Source organism: Bubalus kerabau, chromosome 12 (genome assembly GCF_029407905.1).
Source record: "Bubalus kerabau isolate K-KA32 ecotype Philippines breed swamp buffalo chromosome 12, PCC_UOA_SB_1v2, whole genome shotgun sequence".
NCBI lineage: Eukaryota > Metazoa > Chordata > Mammalia > Artiodactyla > Bovidae > Bubalus > Bubalus kerabau.
In genome coordinates this window covers 57,690,637-57,707,817 of record NC_073635.1, presented here as the reverse complement: position 1 = coordinate 57,707,817, position 17,181 = coordinate 57,690,637, and the positions used below count along the sequence as shown (strand labels likewise).

The following is a 17,181-nucleotide window of genomic DNA, read 5'->3' as shown; positions in this document are numbered from 1 at the left end:
CCATCTTTGCATGAAAAGTTCCCTTGGTATCTCTAATTTTCTTGTAGAGATATATAGTCTTTCCCATTCTGTTATTTTCCTCTATTTCTTTGCATTGATCCCTGAGGAACGCTTTCTTATTTCTTCTTGTTATTCTTTGGAACTCTGCATTCAGATGCTTATATCTTTCCTTTTCTCCTTTGCTTTTTGCTTCTCTTTTTTTTCACAGCAATTTGTAAGGCCTCCTCAGACAGCCATTTTGCTTTTTTGCATTTCTTTTCCATGGGGATGGTCTTGATCCCTGTCTTCTGTACAATGTCACGAACCTCAGTCCATAGTTCATCAGCCACTCTATCAGATCTAGATTTATAAATTTAAAATTATAAATTTTAGAAAAGTCTTGCATGTGTGATGAGGAAATTTCTAAAATATTGCTACCAGTAGTTGTGCCTTTGAGGTATCACAAATAAAGAGAAAAGTGTGTGATTCAGAACTGTACAACTCAGTGGATTATCACAACATAATCACATCTTTGTAACTACAACTATCAAGAAACAGAAAACTAATAGCAAACCAGAATACCCTTCAAACCCTCTCCTATCACTGTCCATTCTTACTTCCACAAAGGCAACCTTATCCTGATTACTAACAGTCCTTTAATTTTGATTCTTTTTGATCTTTACAAGAATGATATCACAGCACAAATACTTTTGTTTGCTTTATTGCATTCCACATTATGTTTTTAAGAGTCACCCCATTTGGGGGAGTAATTCTAATTTATTTTTATTAATGTATAATAAATAATTGCATGAATATATCTATTTTGCCATATTTTCTACTGATATACATTTAGATTGTAGTAGCTATTACAAATAATGTCTTGTGTATTTTTGGGGCACGTCATATTTTGCACATTTCTACATGTGACTCTTACATATATAATTAAAATAGGATTTTCTGCTAAGACACATGTATGTTGATCCACAGCTTAAACTTCTGAAGTGAATATCCCCTTTTGTACTCAACTAATAGAATATATAGTTAAAATTGCTCTGCATTCTTGAAAACACCTGGTAGTTAAAAATAATAATTTAGCCATTCTGGTGGGCACTGGTGGTATTTCATTATGAGTTAGATTCAGATTGGAGTGATTACTTGTAATCTGGACATGTTTATGCATGCTATTTTTCCAAGTAACTTTATCATTTAAAAATTTTATGCATTTTTTTCACTTAATTGATGTAATTAATTGATATTTATGTGTTCTATACAGAAAACCTATGTGGGAAACGTGTATCACAATTTTCTCAATATTTCATCTTTTTAAGCTTATATAAATACTTTTTTAAAAATAGATCTTAATTTTAATGAAATCTTATTTATCGAGATTTCCATTTTTAGAAAAGTGCTTTTGTATTAAATTTAAAAAATGTTTCCCTACCTCAAGATTTTCTCTTACTGTCTTCTAGTGAAGTTATCTGGAGAAGGAAATAGCACCCCACTCCAGTACTCTTGCCTGGAAAATTCCAGGGATGGAGGAGTCTGGTAGGCTGCAGTCCATGGGGTCGCTAAGAGTGGGACATGACTGAGCGACTTCACTTTCACTTTTCACTGTCATGCATTGGAAAAGGAAATGGCAACCCACTCCAGTATTCTTGCCTAGAGGATCCCAGTTTTACAGAGGAGCCTGGTGGGCTGCCGTCTATGGGGTGGCACAGAGTGGGACACGACTGAAGCGACTTAGCAGCAGCAGTGAAGTTTTATTCCTTAAACCTAAAATTAAACAAATATTGACTATAAAACAACAGTAACAAAGTGAAGGGTACACAGAATCTCTCTTCATTATTTCTTATAATAGTGTGTGAATCTATAATTATCTTAAAATGTTTTAAAATAATGAAACAAATAAGTAAGTAGACGTTATCAAAAAAAAAGCTATTGAGAGAAATTATATAACATCACAATGTTTAAAACCTGAGGGAAATCTCATTGTACTACCAAATGCATTTGTTTAAATAATTGTCTACTTTAAAGTATCCATAGGAAATTTAACAGAAAATTAAGATATGCAACAAAAATACTGATTAATATTAATTTTTGTTATTAATAATGCTAATACATGTACACATAAGAGCTTTTCATTTGTTTACAATTTATGTTATTTAAATATTCATATACTCCTTTTCAAATATTCTAATTATTTTAAGGCATATCTCAGCAATACTGCAAGTTCAGTAATGAAGAAAATTGTAAAGAAGCAAGTCACAAAAAATTTTTCATTTACTAGTGCAGGTAAATGTTATGTTTACACTATATTGTAGTCTATTAAGTATGTAATAGCATTATCTAAAATAACAACGTTCATTTTACTTCAGTTCAGTCGCTCAGTCATTCCGACTCTTTGCAACCCCATGAATTGCAGCACTCTAGGCCTCCCTGTCTATCACCATCTCCCGGAGTTCACTCAAACTCACATCCATCGAGTTGGTGATGCCATCCAGCCATCTCATCCTCTGTCATCCCCTTCTCCTCCTGCCCCCAATCCCTCCCAGCATCAGAGTCTTTTCCAGTGAGTCAACTCTTCGCATGAGGTGGCCAAAGTATTGGAGTTTCAGCTTTAGCATCATTCCTTCCAAATAACAATGTGCATATATTAATAAAAATACTTTATTGCTAAAATATGTTAACCATCATGTGAACCTTCTGGAGACCAAAATCTTATTGCTGGTGGTGGGTCTTGCCTCAGTGTTGATGGCTAAGATTGAAAAGGGTGGGGTGACTGGGGTGACTGTAGCAATTTCTTTAAATAAAATGACAAAAACTACTGTTTTGATTGACTTTCACAATTTATCTGTAGCACATAATGTTGTTTGATAGCATTTTAGTCACAACAGAACTTCTTTAAAAATTGGAGTCAATCCTCTTAAACCTGCCACTGTTTTATCAAGTAAATTTAGGTAATATTCTCAATTCTTTGTCGTCATTTCTACAAACATCACAGCATCTTCACCATCTCAAAAACTACTTTATTTGCTTATCCATAAGAAGCAACTCCTCATCCATGAAAACTGTATCATGAGATTGCATCAATTCAGTCACATTTTCAGGTTCCACTTCTAATTCTATTTTTCTTGCTATGTTCCATCACATATCCTCCACTGAAATCTTGAATCCCTAAAAGTCATCCTTGAGGGTTGGAATTAACTCTTTACAAACTCCTATTAATGTTGATATTTTGACCTTTTCTTATGAATCATGAATGTCCTTAATGGCATCTAGAGTGGTGAATCCTTTTCAAAAGGTTTTCAATTTACTGTGCCCAGATTCACCAGAAGAATCACTATATATGGCAGCTATATCCTTATGAAATAGGCTTACATAATAAGACTTGAAATTACTCTTTGATCCATGGGCTACAGAGTGGATGTTGTATTAACAGACATGATAACAAAATTAATTTTATTGTATATCTCCATCAAAGCTCTTGGGTGACAGGTACATTGTCAATCAGCGGTAATAATTTGAAAGTAGTCTTTTTTTTCCTTTTCTGAGTGCAGATCTCAACAGTGGGTTTAAAATATTCAGTTAACCATATTGTAAACAAATCTGCTGTCATCCAGGCTTTGTTATTTCATTTACAGAACATACACAGAGGAGATTTAGCATAATTCTTAAGGGCCCTAGAACTTTCAAATCAGTAAAAAAACATTGTCTTCAACTTAAGGACAGCAGCTGTGTTAGCTCCTCACAAGAGAGTCAGCCTGTGCTTTGAAGCCTTGAAATCAGGCATTGACTTCTCTCCAGATATTAAAGTCCTTAGGTAGACATAGGTTGATATTTCCTTCAATGGTAGATGTGTTTTATCCTTTGCCACTCTTTTACATTTTAGCTGGAGCCTATTCTGGGCTTAGTAGTAGTAGTATTATCGCTTAGTTGTAAACAACTCTTTGTGACCCCATGGACTGTAGTCTACCAGGCTCCTCTGTCCATGAGGTTCTCCAGGCAAGAATACTGGAGTGGGTAGCCATTCCCATCTCCAGAGTTTCTTCCAACCCAGGGATTGAACCTGGGTCTCCTGCATTGCAGGCAGATTCTTTACCATCTGAGCTACAGGGAAGTTCTATTAAAGTCCTTGATAGCATATTCTTCCAATATAAAGCTGCTTCCAAGGAGCAGTGGCTGAGTGGGCACGGGAGGGCCAAGAGGAGCTACTCCATGTTCAAGGTCAGGAGGGGCAGCCGTGAGGAGATACCCCTTGTCCAAGGTAAGGAGCAGTGGCTGCGCTTTGCAGGAGCAGCCGTGAAGACATACCCCAAGTCCACGGTAAAAGAAACCCAAGTACAATGGTAGGTGCTGCAAGAGGGCATCAGAGGGCAGACACACGGAAACCATAATCACAGAAAGCTAGCCAATCTGATCACACAGACCACAGCCCTGTCTAACTCAATGAAACTAAGCCATGCTGTGTGGGGCCACCCAAGAAGGACAGGTCATGGTGGAGAAGTCTGACAGGATGTGGTCCACAGGAAAAGGGAACAGCAAACCACTTCAGTATTCTTGCCTTGAGAACCCCATGAACAGTATGAAAAGGCAAAATGATAGGATACTGAAAGAGAAACACCCCAGGTCATTAAGTGCCCAATATGCTACTGGAGATCAGTGGAGAAATAACTCCAGAAAGAATGAAGGGATGAGGCCAAAGCAAAACAATACCCAGTTGTGGATGTGACTGGTGATAGAAGCAAGGTCCAATGCTGAAAAGAGCAATATTGCATAGGAACCTGGAATGTTAGGTCCATGAATCAAGGCAAATTGGAAGTGGTCAAACAAGAGATGGCAAGAGTGAACATCAACATTCTAGGAATCAGCGAACTAAAATGGACTGGAGTGGGTGAATTTAATTTAGAGATTATTATATCTACTACTGTGGACAGGACTCCATTAGGAAAAATGGAGTAGCCATCATGGTCAAAAAAACAGCTTGAAATACAGTATTTGGATACAATTTCAAAAACGACAGAATGATCTCTTTTCGTTTCCAAGGCAAACAATTCAATATCACAATAATCCAAGTCTAAGCCCCAACCAGTAACACTGAAGAAGCTGAAGTTGAACTGTACTATGAAGACCTACAAGACCTTTTAGAACTAACACCCAAAAAAGATGTCCTTTTCATTATAGGGGACTGGAATGCAAAAGTAGGAAGTCAAGAAACACCTGGAATTACAGGTAAATTTGGCCTTGGAGTATGGAATGAAGTAGGGCAAAGGCTAATAGAGTTTTGCCAAGGGAACACACTGGTCATAGCAAACAGCCTCTTCCAACAACACAATAGAAGACTCTACACCTGGATATCACCAGATGGTCAACACGGAAATCAGATTGATTACATTCTTTGCAGCCAAAGATGGAGAAGTTCTATACAGTCAGCAAAAACAAGACCGGGAGCTGACTGTGGCTCAGATCATGAACTCTTTATTGCCAAATTCAGACTTAAATTGAAGAAAGTAGGGAAAACCACTAGACCATTCAGGTATGACTTAACTCAAATCTCTTATGATTATACAGTGGAAGTGAGAAATAGATTTAAGGGACTAGATATGATAGATAGAGTGCTTGATGAACTAGGGAATGAGGTTCATGACAGTGTACAGGAGACAGGGATCAAGACCATCCTCATGGAAAAGAAATGAAAAAAAGCAAATGGCTGTCTGGGGAGGCCTTACAAATAGCTGTGAAAAGAAGAGAAGCAAAAAGCAAAGGAGAAAAGGAAAGATATAAGCATCTGAATGCAGAGTTCCAAAGAAGCAAAGAGAGATTAAAAATCCTTCCTCAGGGATCAATGCAAAGAAATAGAGGAAAATAACAGAGTGGGAAAGACTATATATCTCTACAAGAAAATTAGAGATACCAAGGGAACATTTCATGCAAAGATGGGCTCGCTAAAGGACAATATTGGTATGGACCTAATAGAAGCAGAAGAAATTAAGATGAGGTGGCAAGAATACACAGAAGAACTGTACAAAAAAGATCTTCATGACCCAGATAATCACGATGGTGTGATCACTCACCAAGAGCCAGACATCCTGGAACCTGAAGTCAAGTGGGCCTTAGAAAGCATCACTACGAACAAAGCTAGTGGAGGTGATGGAATTCCAGTGGAGCTCTTTCAAATCCTGAAAGATGATGCTGTGAAAGTAATGCACTCAATATGCCAGCAAATTTGGAAAAATCAGCAGTGGCCACAGGACTGGAAAAGGTCAGTTTTCATTCCAATCTCAAAGAAAGGCAATGCCAAAGAAGGCTCAAACTACCTCACAATTGCACTCATCTGTCAAGCTAGTAAAGTAATGGTCAAAATTCTCCAAGCCAGGCTTCAGCAATACATGAACCATGAACTTCCAGATGTTCAAGCTGATTTTAGAAAAGGCAGAGGAACCAGAGATCAAATTGCCAACATCCGCTGGATCGTTAAAAAAGCAAGAGAGTTCCAGAAAAACACCTATTTTTGCTTTATTGACTATGCCAAAGCCTTTGACTGTGTGGATCACAATAAACTGTGGAAAATTTGAAAGAGATGGGAATACCAGACCGCCTAACCTGCCTCTTGAGAAACCTGTATACAGGTCAGGAAGCAACAGTTAGAACTGGATATGGAACACCAGACTGGTTCCAAATAGGAAAAGGAGTTATGTCCAGGCTGCATATTGTCACCCTGTTTATTTAACTTATATGCAGAGTACATCATGAGAAATCCTGGGCTGGAAGAAGCACAATCTGGAATCAGATTGCTGATAGAAATATCCATAACATCAGATATGCAGATGACACCACCCTTAGGGCAGAAAGTGAAGAAGAACTAAAGGGCCTCTTGATGAAAGTAAAAGAGGAGAGTCAAAAAGTGGGCTTAAAGCTCAACATTCAGAAAACTAAGATCATGACATCTGGTCCCATCACTTCTTGGGAAATAGATGGGGAAACAGTGGCTGACTTTATTTTTGGGGGGGCTCCAAAATTACTGCAGATGGTGATTGCAGCTACGAAATTAAAATAATTTACTCCTTGGAAGGAAAGTTATAACCAACCTAGATAGCATATTGAAAAGCAGAGACTTTACTTTCCCAACAAAGGTACATCTAGTCAAGGGTACGGTTTTACCAGTAGTCATGTATGGATGTGATAGTTGGACTGTGAAGAAAGCTGAGCACCGAATAATTGATGCTTTTGAACTGTGGTGTTGGAGAAGACTCTTGAGAGTCCCTTGGACTGCAAGGAAATCCAACCAGTCTATCCTAAAGGAGATCAGCCCTGGGTGTTCATTGGAAGGACTGATGTTGAAGCCGAAACTCCAATACTTTGGCCACCTGATGGGAAGAAATGACTCATTGGAAAAGACCCTGATGCTGGGAAAGACTGTAGGGAGGAGGAGAAGGGGATGTCAGAGAATGAGATGGTTGAACTGACTCAATGGACATGAGTTTGGGTAAACTCCAGGAGTTGGTGAGTGACAGGGAGGCCTGGCGTGCTGTGGTCCATGGAGTCACAAAGAGTTGGACACACTGAGGGACTGAACTGAACTGAACTCATATAGTCCATGGGGTTGCAAAGAGTCGGACAGGACTGAGTGACTTTCACTTTCACTTTCAAAGCTGCTCTATTTACACTGAAAGTCTGTTTTAGTGAGGCCACCTTCATGAGTTAACTGAATCAGATCTTCTGAGTAACTTGCTGAAGCTTCTACATCAGCACCTGCTTCACCTTGTATATTTATGTTGTGGAGAGGGCTTCTTTCCTTAAACCTTGGGAACCATACTCTGCTAGTGTCACACTTTTCTCCTGCAGCTTCCTCACCTCTATTGGTCTTCAAAAAATTTAAGAGTTAGAGGCTTGCTCTGGGTTAGACCATTGCTTAAAGGAATGATATGTCTAGTTTGACTTTTTATCCAAATCACTAAAACTTTCCCCATATTTGCAATAATGCTGCCTTGCTTTCCTATTTGTGGGTTGACTTTGACTCTTAATTGCCTTCAAGTACTTTTCCTGTGCATTCCCAACTTGACTAACTGGCACAAGATTTCTAGATACCAGCCTATTTAGGCTTTTGGCAGAACTTCCTTCCTGAGCTTATTTATTTCTAGCTTTTGATTTAAAGAGAGAGATCTGCAACTTTTCACTTTAACAACTTACAGGGCACTGTAGGATTATTTATTGGCCTAATTTCAATACTGTTGTATCTGAGAAAAGGGAGGTCGAGAAGAGGAAGAAAGGTGAGTAAGGGTCAGTCAAAACACATGCAAAAATTATCAATTAAGGGCATCATCCTACCTGAGTGACGCCATGGCACCCCTAAGCAATTACAATAGTAACATCAAAAATCTCTGATTACATATTGCCATTACAAATATAATAATATTTACAAAGTTTGAAATTTTGGGAAAATTACTAAAATGTGACATGGAGTCATGAACTGAGCAAATGCTGTCAGAAAAATGGCATCCATTGAGTTACTAAACTAAGAGTTGCTACAAATCTGCAATTTATTAAAACCCTGTATCTGTGAAGCTCAATAAAGTAGAGCACAGTAAAATGAGGTATGCTGGTATTGAATAGGAAATTAGCAGATGTCCATTATTTTGAAAACAAGTGTATGAATATTTAGAAGTATAAACTATAAGCAAATGAAAAGCTACTATGTGTACACATGTATAAGCACCATTAATAACAAAAATTAAGAATAATCAGTATTTTAATTGCATATCTTAAATTTCAACTAAATTTACTATGGATACTTAAAAATAAACAATTTTTTATGCAAATACATTTTGTAGTACATCATGATTTCACTCAGGCTTTAAACATTTATATTTCCTTTGCTGGCCTTTGCATATTGGTTATTCTCAGGACTAAATTTTTAACCAGGGGGGAAAATTATTGAACCACTAAAAAAAGATTACTTTTCTATTAAGTTACTAAAATAGCCTTTCAGTTTGCAATCATTTCTAATGCTCTTAGACTTTTATTCTAAGTAACTCAATGAAAATTCATACATTCACATATAAATATCATTATGGGGCTTCAGAGTCAATGTGCATTAGGCACATGTCTAAAAAATATATGAATTGATTTTACAGGAAGATATAGTTCTATGCTTACTTGATGAACATTTTATTGAGAATTTTTAAATTTGCTATTTATTTTTTGTCTTAGAATTCTAGTTTATAGAAATAAACATACATACTATTTCAGAAATTATCTGCAAATAAGTGTGATATATTAAAGTATGTAGATATTTTATATTTCACATATGGTTAATATTTCACAGATGAGTATTTCTGCATTTTTTTGTTTAAATACATTAAATTGTTTTCAGAGAATATTCAATTTGTTTTAGTATTTTCCAAATGAAAAGGATCATGGGAATTTTTAAATTGACTTACATGTTCTTAGTTTAATCTAGAAAGAAAAAAATACTCAAAAGTAGGAATTAATTAATTGGCAATTGCTTTAAGTCTTGAGACTAATGCTGACTTGAAACTCTATAATAGTTAATCAGAATGTAAGACAAAACCTCTATTTTAAATATGAGAGTTTGCTAATAAAAGGCAGTGTTTCAGCCAAGTTCTTATGCTTTGCTGGGAAAAATATGCTTAACTGCACATATTTCTTCTATAGTATGAATTATACATGTAAAAGAAAATTACACATAATAGTGTAAAATTATAAATCTCTATGGCTTTTCCATAAAATAAAAGCCTCAACACTTTCCTTTATAGTCAAGAGAAATTTATAATGAAGTTTTTTATTAGATTCTTAGATTCTAAGACACTTTATTACAAAAAATACTATGAACTTAGAAGCCCTGAAATCTACTAAAAACCCCTAGAAGTACAAAATTCATTAAACCCTTGTTACTAATGCAGGGACTTCCTATAGGCCTCAAGGATAAACTAATCATCTGAAACAAGATGACATGTAGATATACACAAAGAAAAAATAAATCTTACTTGATTAAACTGAAAACTTTTATATGAAGAAGGCATTATAAAACAAATAATATGATAAGTCAACATTCAGTGCTTATGCACAAAAATAATTTACAAAATAGAGAAAGACGTTTTACCAAATCCATATGAAATCAAGCAGAATCTCAATGTGCATATATACACTACCATTGTAAAATAGTAGGAAGCTGCTGTGTAGAACAGGGAGCTCAGCTCAGTGCTCTGTGATCATCTAGAGAGGTAAGATAGGGATGGGAAGGAGGCTCAAGAGGTTTGGGATATACGTGTATATTTATAACTTATTCATGTTGTTGTACAGCAGAAACTAACACAATATTGTAAAGCAATTATCTTCCAATTAAAATATTAAAAGCATCTCAAAATGATAAGAGACAAAATATATAAACAAGCAATTTACAAAGGAAGGAAAATGGACAAAAAAATGTTAAAAGGCAGTTTAATTCTCTACAGACTAAGAAATAAAAATTAAAAGGGAATGGGATACATTTTCATATTCATCAGAATGCTATAATTTACTAAAGGAAGAACAAGAGAGAAATAGAAAGATGGCAGGAAGGAAAAGAGGGATGAATACAGGAAGGAAGTAAAGAGGGAAGGAAGCATTGCAGTTTGATATGTTACATTTTGCTTCTATAATTTTGAAAGCAAGAAAATGCAAGGAGATATAGTGATTATTTACTTTGCAGAAAAAAATGAATGGAACAAACACTAAATCTGAACAAGATTTTTAAAGCTAGTAAATGTTCACATGTTTTTACACCTAAGTTCAATTGAAAGACACTTAATACTATATTAGTAATTCAGCACAATTACTAAGACGTCATTAAGGAACTCTATTTGGGGTTTTGAATTTCTACACTTGAGTTAAATCCTGCTAAGCTACCTAATAGTTGCCACCTGCTTAATCATTTACAGTGTCATATTAATCACTGCCTATGTTAATGGTCTGCTTAAAAGACATTTAGTAGAGGGGATGTTCTCTGGGTGATGGCATAGTTCTAACTGAAGCTCAACATTTAGATATGCTCTGGAGTCTTTCTTAGTATCACATGCAAGCAGCAGCCCTCATAATTTAAGGTTTCAAATCAAATTAATATGTTAGTAATCTAGAAGATCATTTGTAGGTGCTTATTATGTGTAATATACAGTCTATTCAAATTATTACTCTTTGAACTGTAAAAATAAAATCTCATCACTTAAACAAAACAAAAATCAAGTATTTGCAAGCTTTCTTTCTCCACATCTTATTTTAATGCCAAAAACAATGGTAAGGAACATTATCTCCAGTAATCAAAGAAGAAACAGATATATAAAAGTTTGTGTATCAGTATGCTCTTTAGAGTTGAAAACAGTATAATAAAGTTTGGCTATTTTCCCAGTTAAGCATACAGAAAACCTACTAATACACCTTTCTAAAATGCTGAACATTTGCAATTTAAAACATTAAATTAGATGCTGTCATGATGATACTGATAATTATAAGAGAAAATGGTAAGATGGAAACGTTCTAAAAACTTGCTTTGTGGTTCATCAACCAACCTTAAGCCACAAAGACAAAGTTAACAGATAGGGACTTGGAAGCACTCTCAAGCAGCATATGCCATTAATTATAAGACCTTTCCTATGATAACTGTCTGGACCCACCCCCAAAATATAGCTTCTCACAAAGGCTACTTGGTGTTTATGCCACTGCCTGCTCCTCCACATCCCTGTCCTTATATGTGTATTAGAACCAAATAAAGGAATTATTAATACATTTGACTTGGGAGCATTCTAAGATCTTTTTCTTGCTGCTGCTGCTAAGTCACTTCAGTCGTGTCCGACTCTGTGCGACCCCATAGACGGCAGCCCACCAGGCTCCCCCGTTCCTGGGATTCTCCAGGCAAGAACACTGGAGTGGGTTGCCATTTCCTTCTCCAATGCATGAAAGTGAAAATTGAAGTCGCTCAGTCGTGTCTGACTCTTAGCGACCCCGTGGACTGCAGCCTACTAGGTGCCTCCATCCATGGGATTTCCAGGCAAGAGTACTGGAGTGGGGTGCCATTGCCTTCTCCAATCTTTTTCTTAAGGGCTCTTGAAAACAGAATTCTGATCAGTACCATTTTTTTTTTTTCCAGAGAGATCATTCAAGTCAGTGCTAATCTATATTTCAGGTTGCTATGGCCAGAAGTAATAAAAGCAGGACTTGGTTCATTTACAGAGCATATATCATCACTATCTTAAGATGCTCCCTGTAATGTTACATAAATAATCAGCAACCATTTCTTATTTCCTGGCACAGTCGTTTTTTTCTGAAATGACAAATTTCACCTTGCATGCCCACAACTTACTAAAAACTTCCACTAAGAACTAGGTAGAAGAATTTCTATAATCATGGTAAGGATATAATTTACTCTAATTCCTAGTCAAGTAGGAAAGGGAATATGTGAAAAGGTGAACATTGAAATCATCCTTCTACTTCTAAAACCAACCCAATTCTAGTCACTGATAAATTTCTAAGAAACTTCTTAATTATTTTCAAGTTTTTCTGTTTAGCAGAAATCTTCCCTCTCTGCCTTTCTCTCTCTCACACACATATATATGTATTTAGTTTTGAGATAAAATACATTTTTCATCTAATATTGACCAGAGTGTCTGAAACAACAATATTATGAGATTTTTTTCTTTTACCTTGATTAGATAAAAGCATCATATTGTCCATTTCTTCAGTGTATTTTCTTATTGTGAATCTCGAGTAGGACATAAGCATCATCCTGGTAACCTGGAAAGTAACCATAAAATAAGCTGTGATCTATGTTCAAGATAAGAATATAAGCATTCTGGATAGTCAAGACCATGTTTAAATAAGATATTTCTATTTTACATCAAGTGAAAATATTAATTTTATCCAAAGCAGTGATATAATATAAATTTAAAAATCTGTAAGTTAAAAATGCAAATATTTATATTGCTGACTCAACATTCCCACCAGGATATCTAATAAGCATCACAAAATTAATATTTCTAAGTACTAACTCTTGTTTCTCACTGACCACTTTTATGCCTTTTGCTTATTTCCCTATTCCCCCAGCTAATTAAAAACAAATGTTGTTTCAGCTACTCTAGTCAAAGATTGAAATTAACATTCATCTGTCAGACACTAATTCTAATCCACTAACAAATCTGTCAATTTTTCTTTTGAATATATCAAGAAAGCAAATTCTTTTTACTTCCTGTACCTATATTCTGACCCTATGATTTCTTTCATAGACAATTAAAAAAATCTCATACATGGTCTCTCTGCATTATACTTGCTTCCCTATACTCCTTTCTTCACATAATAAATAGAGACTTGTTTTCAAAATTGCAACTCCCAGCAAGGAGATTTTAACATTGCTCCCCATTTCATGCAGCAGAACCCAAAGAAAACACCATGATGTATACTGTCACTTATTATATAGTTCCTAGCTGTCTTTACATCATTTTTCACTCTCCATCTTCTTTATTCTGTTCAAATTCAGTTGCCACCCCATTATTAGACAAGCCTAGCACACCCCGGCCTCAGGGTCTAAATGTTTGTTATTCACATCGACTCATGTTCCCCAGATATTCACAAGACATTCCTCACTCCTTTTGGATGGATCTCTATTCAATGTTTCCAGTATCTCTGGCACTTCATCACTCCATATAAAACAGCACTGTTCTTTCACATTTTTTCATAATTTATCACTTGTATTGTTTTTTGTAAAACAACACTAGCAGACATTTTGACTTTATACAATTATTTTCTTAAGTTGGTCTCTCGTATGAACACTGGAATATTTATGGACAAAGAGGAGGAATTCTGTATTTTATTTACTGCTCTATTCTCACTACTTAGCATGATTCCTGGCATACAACAGGTAGTTAATATTAGTTGAAACTTGTTGTTGAATGATAGAACCTGGTATTATACTGCACATAAGTTTACAATGTGTCTATTTTTATCAACAAATTTCTAATGTACTTCTCAAATAGTAGGGACATTTTCTAGAATGTCAATATTTAGGTGTTCTCTAATTTCAATCATCAGAATTGTGTGGCTTATATAAAGCTTGAATATGTTTTGTTAGATATGTACAGAAGCATTTTGTTTTTATGGGTGCCAATAAAATGATATTGTGTTTTGAATTGCTAATTCCACTTATTTATTGCTGCTTTTTGGAACTTTTTGGAATTTCTCATCCATGCTTGAAATCCTTAGATGAATACATGGATATTGAGAACCGACTGTATGTCCTTACTGATTTTCTACCTGATGGAACTTCTTATTTTTGATAAATAAATCTTGAAGTCTTCAACTATGGTAAAGGATCCAACTATTTCTCCTTGCAGTTCTATTAGTGTTTGCCTCACATAGGTTGATGCTCTCTAAACTTAAATTTTTAACTGTAAAAGTAAATTACAATTTCATCACCAAATAAATGTTGTTTTTTTTTAATCTTATTCTATATACTGAGATACCAAGAATCTTTCTTCTTTATTCCATAATACAGCATCTTTCAATTCACTGTATCTTGGCAATAGTCAAAAAGCTTTCTACTAGCTATGCACATTTATCAAAGGAGTCCTGTGATACAAATTATCTTGTTATAGATTTTAATAAATTGAAATATGATTAATACATAAGAAAAAGGAGAATCCATCAGAGATTGTATAAATATTAAAATAGCTTTATATTTAAAGTTTCAACAACAAGATCCTACTATATAGCACATGGAACTATATTCAATATCTTGTAATAAACTATAATGGAAAAGGCAAAAATAATTACTAAAATGTAATATATCTTTGAGTTGTAAACTTTCATTACTTAAGACTATATTTTTAAATAATGAACATAAAATATAAAATCAGTTCAGTTCAGTTGCTCAGTCGTGTCTGACTCTTTGAGACCCCATGGACTGCAGCACAGCAAGCTTTCCTGTCCATCATCAACTCCTGGAGCTTGCTCAAACTCATGTCCATCGAATTGGTGATGCCATCCAACCATCTCATCCTCTGTCATCCCCTTTATGTTAAACATAAAATAACAAGTATAAAATACATATACGCTTCAGGTACTGCAACTTTTTTCCTTCTTAGAATAACTTATTTACTATATAAATAAACCCAAAAAGAATGAATACAGAAATAAAAATATATTTTAATTATAAATACAATTTAACATTATTAAAAATATTGCATTACTCACTTGTCACATAATTATTCCCTATGTAGCACGCATGTTTATAAGTACTTCTGTTAAAAGCTCTGAAATTTTTATTTTTTTGACCCCAAGATGCCAGTTTTTTAATGGGAAAAGAAATACCAAACAAATAAGTAATAAATGTATAATGCAATTGCAGATATTGATGTTTCATCTAAAATTTTTTGGTTTTGTTCAGTCGCCACACAGTATCCAGCTCTTTGTGACACCATGGACTGCAGTACGCCAGGCTTCCCTTTCCCTCACCATCTCCCAGAGGGTGCCCAAGTTTATGTCCATTGAATCAGCGATGCTAACCATCTCATCCTCTGCTTCCACCTTCTCCTTTTGCCTTCAATCTTTCCCAGCATCAGGGACTTTTAAAAAATATACCAAGGTAAATGCAGATGAATCTGAGAGACACGATACTAATTTTGCCTAGAATGGGTCAAGGAAGCATTCCAGAAGAATGCTGTCATATAAAAAGATGTGTGGGCTTCCCTGGTGGTCCAGGGGTTACAAGTCCACTTTGCAATGTGGGGTACACTGGTTCCATCTCAGTGCAGGAGAGGCAACACAGGCAACACGGGCTCTCACATAACGAGAGGCAACTGGGCTGTGCACCACGACTACTGAACCTGGCCTCTGGAGCCTGCGAGCTGCAACTACTGAGCCCATGTGCAGCAATTACTAAAGCCCATAAATCTTAGAGCCTGTGCTACTCAAGAGAAATCACTGCAATGAGAAGCCAGTACATGACAATTAGAGAATGGCCCCTGCACTTTGTAACTAGAGATGGCCCATGCACAGCAATGAAGATCCAGTGCAGCCAAAAATAAATAAATATTAAAAAGACCCTTGAATGAGGAAAAAGGGCCCATTCTATAGAATTTTCTTGAGAAGAAGATTCTAGGCACATGGAACAAAAAATTCAAAGGTCCTGAGGCAAAAATAATTTTAGAAATTTAAGGCGTCATAAACTGAAGTGTCATTCACTCCAGGCTGATGTAGAAGGGTAGGGAGAATGTTGGAAATAAAGCCCATGGAGATGGGAAGAAATTTTAGAACCTCAATTCTCATAGTAAAATATATGCATAACATAAGGATAACAACAACTCTCTTTTAAAAAGATTTACTTACTTATATATTATTTATGGCTGTGCTGGGTCTTTGTTGTTGTGCATAGGTTTTCTCTACTCAAGGCAACCAGGGTTACTCGTCTTTGCAGTGTATGGGCTTCTCATTGCGGTGGCTTCTCTTGCTGTGGAGCACGAGCTCCAGGTGCGTGGGCTTTAGTAGTTGAGGCTCATGGGCTCGAGAGCAGAGGCTCAGTAGTTGTGGTGCACGAGAGAAATATTTCTTTCATGAGGTTGTTACAGAGACCATTTGGAATAGCCTAAGAAAACCACCAACCACTTTATCTGGTGATGAAGAGAATCTTAATAAATGATATTTAAGATAATTATTCATATTTCCATATGTGAAATAGTATTTTCTTCAATTATTTCTATTTTCTCCAACAGTGAATTTATCCTTGCTTTTAGCAAATTTATACAATCAATTTAGGCAGAACCAAACAAACAGAAGTTTACAATTAAAGGCTAGAGGTGGAAAGTATTCATGGTTAGTAAACAAATCTCAGGGTCACACTGATTCTGACAAATTGCAAATAAATGAGCACAGCTGCTGCAGAACTAGAGTATGTGTGCATGTGTGCAGAAGGGACCGGAGGGAGGATTGGTTATTGGGTACAGGGTATTGTGATAGCTTTCCCATTACCTTGTCAATACAGAATCTCATATAGTTCTAATATATGACATCTTATTCATGTAATAGCTTGACTTACATTCAAAACTGTAGCTATGGCTCTTTATAATATCAGTCCATTTTTGCAGATAAAAAGCTAAGGCCCCCTCTTTGTCCTATCTCCTGACCAAAAGAGAGGATCAGTGTTCAGACATAAATGATTCTTAC

At 35.7% G+C, this 17,181-nt stretch overlaps 1 long non-coding RNA gene across 1 annotated transcript; it reads right to left on the bottom strand.

The window, feature by feature from the left end:
- Window positions 1-258: 258 nt before the first annotated feature.
- On the bottom strand, window positions 259-16,472 carry LOC129624274 (uncharacterized). The gene is made up of 3 exons (XR_008700853.1): window positions 16,348-16,472; window positions 12,672-12,762; window positions 259-339 (listed from the first exon to the last, which is right to left on the bottom strand). It is a non-coding gene; the product is annotated as an uncharacterized LOC129624274 (long non-coding RNA).
- Window positions 16,473-17,181: the final 709 nt, after the last annotated feature.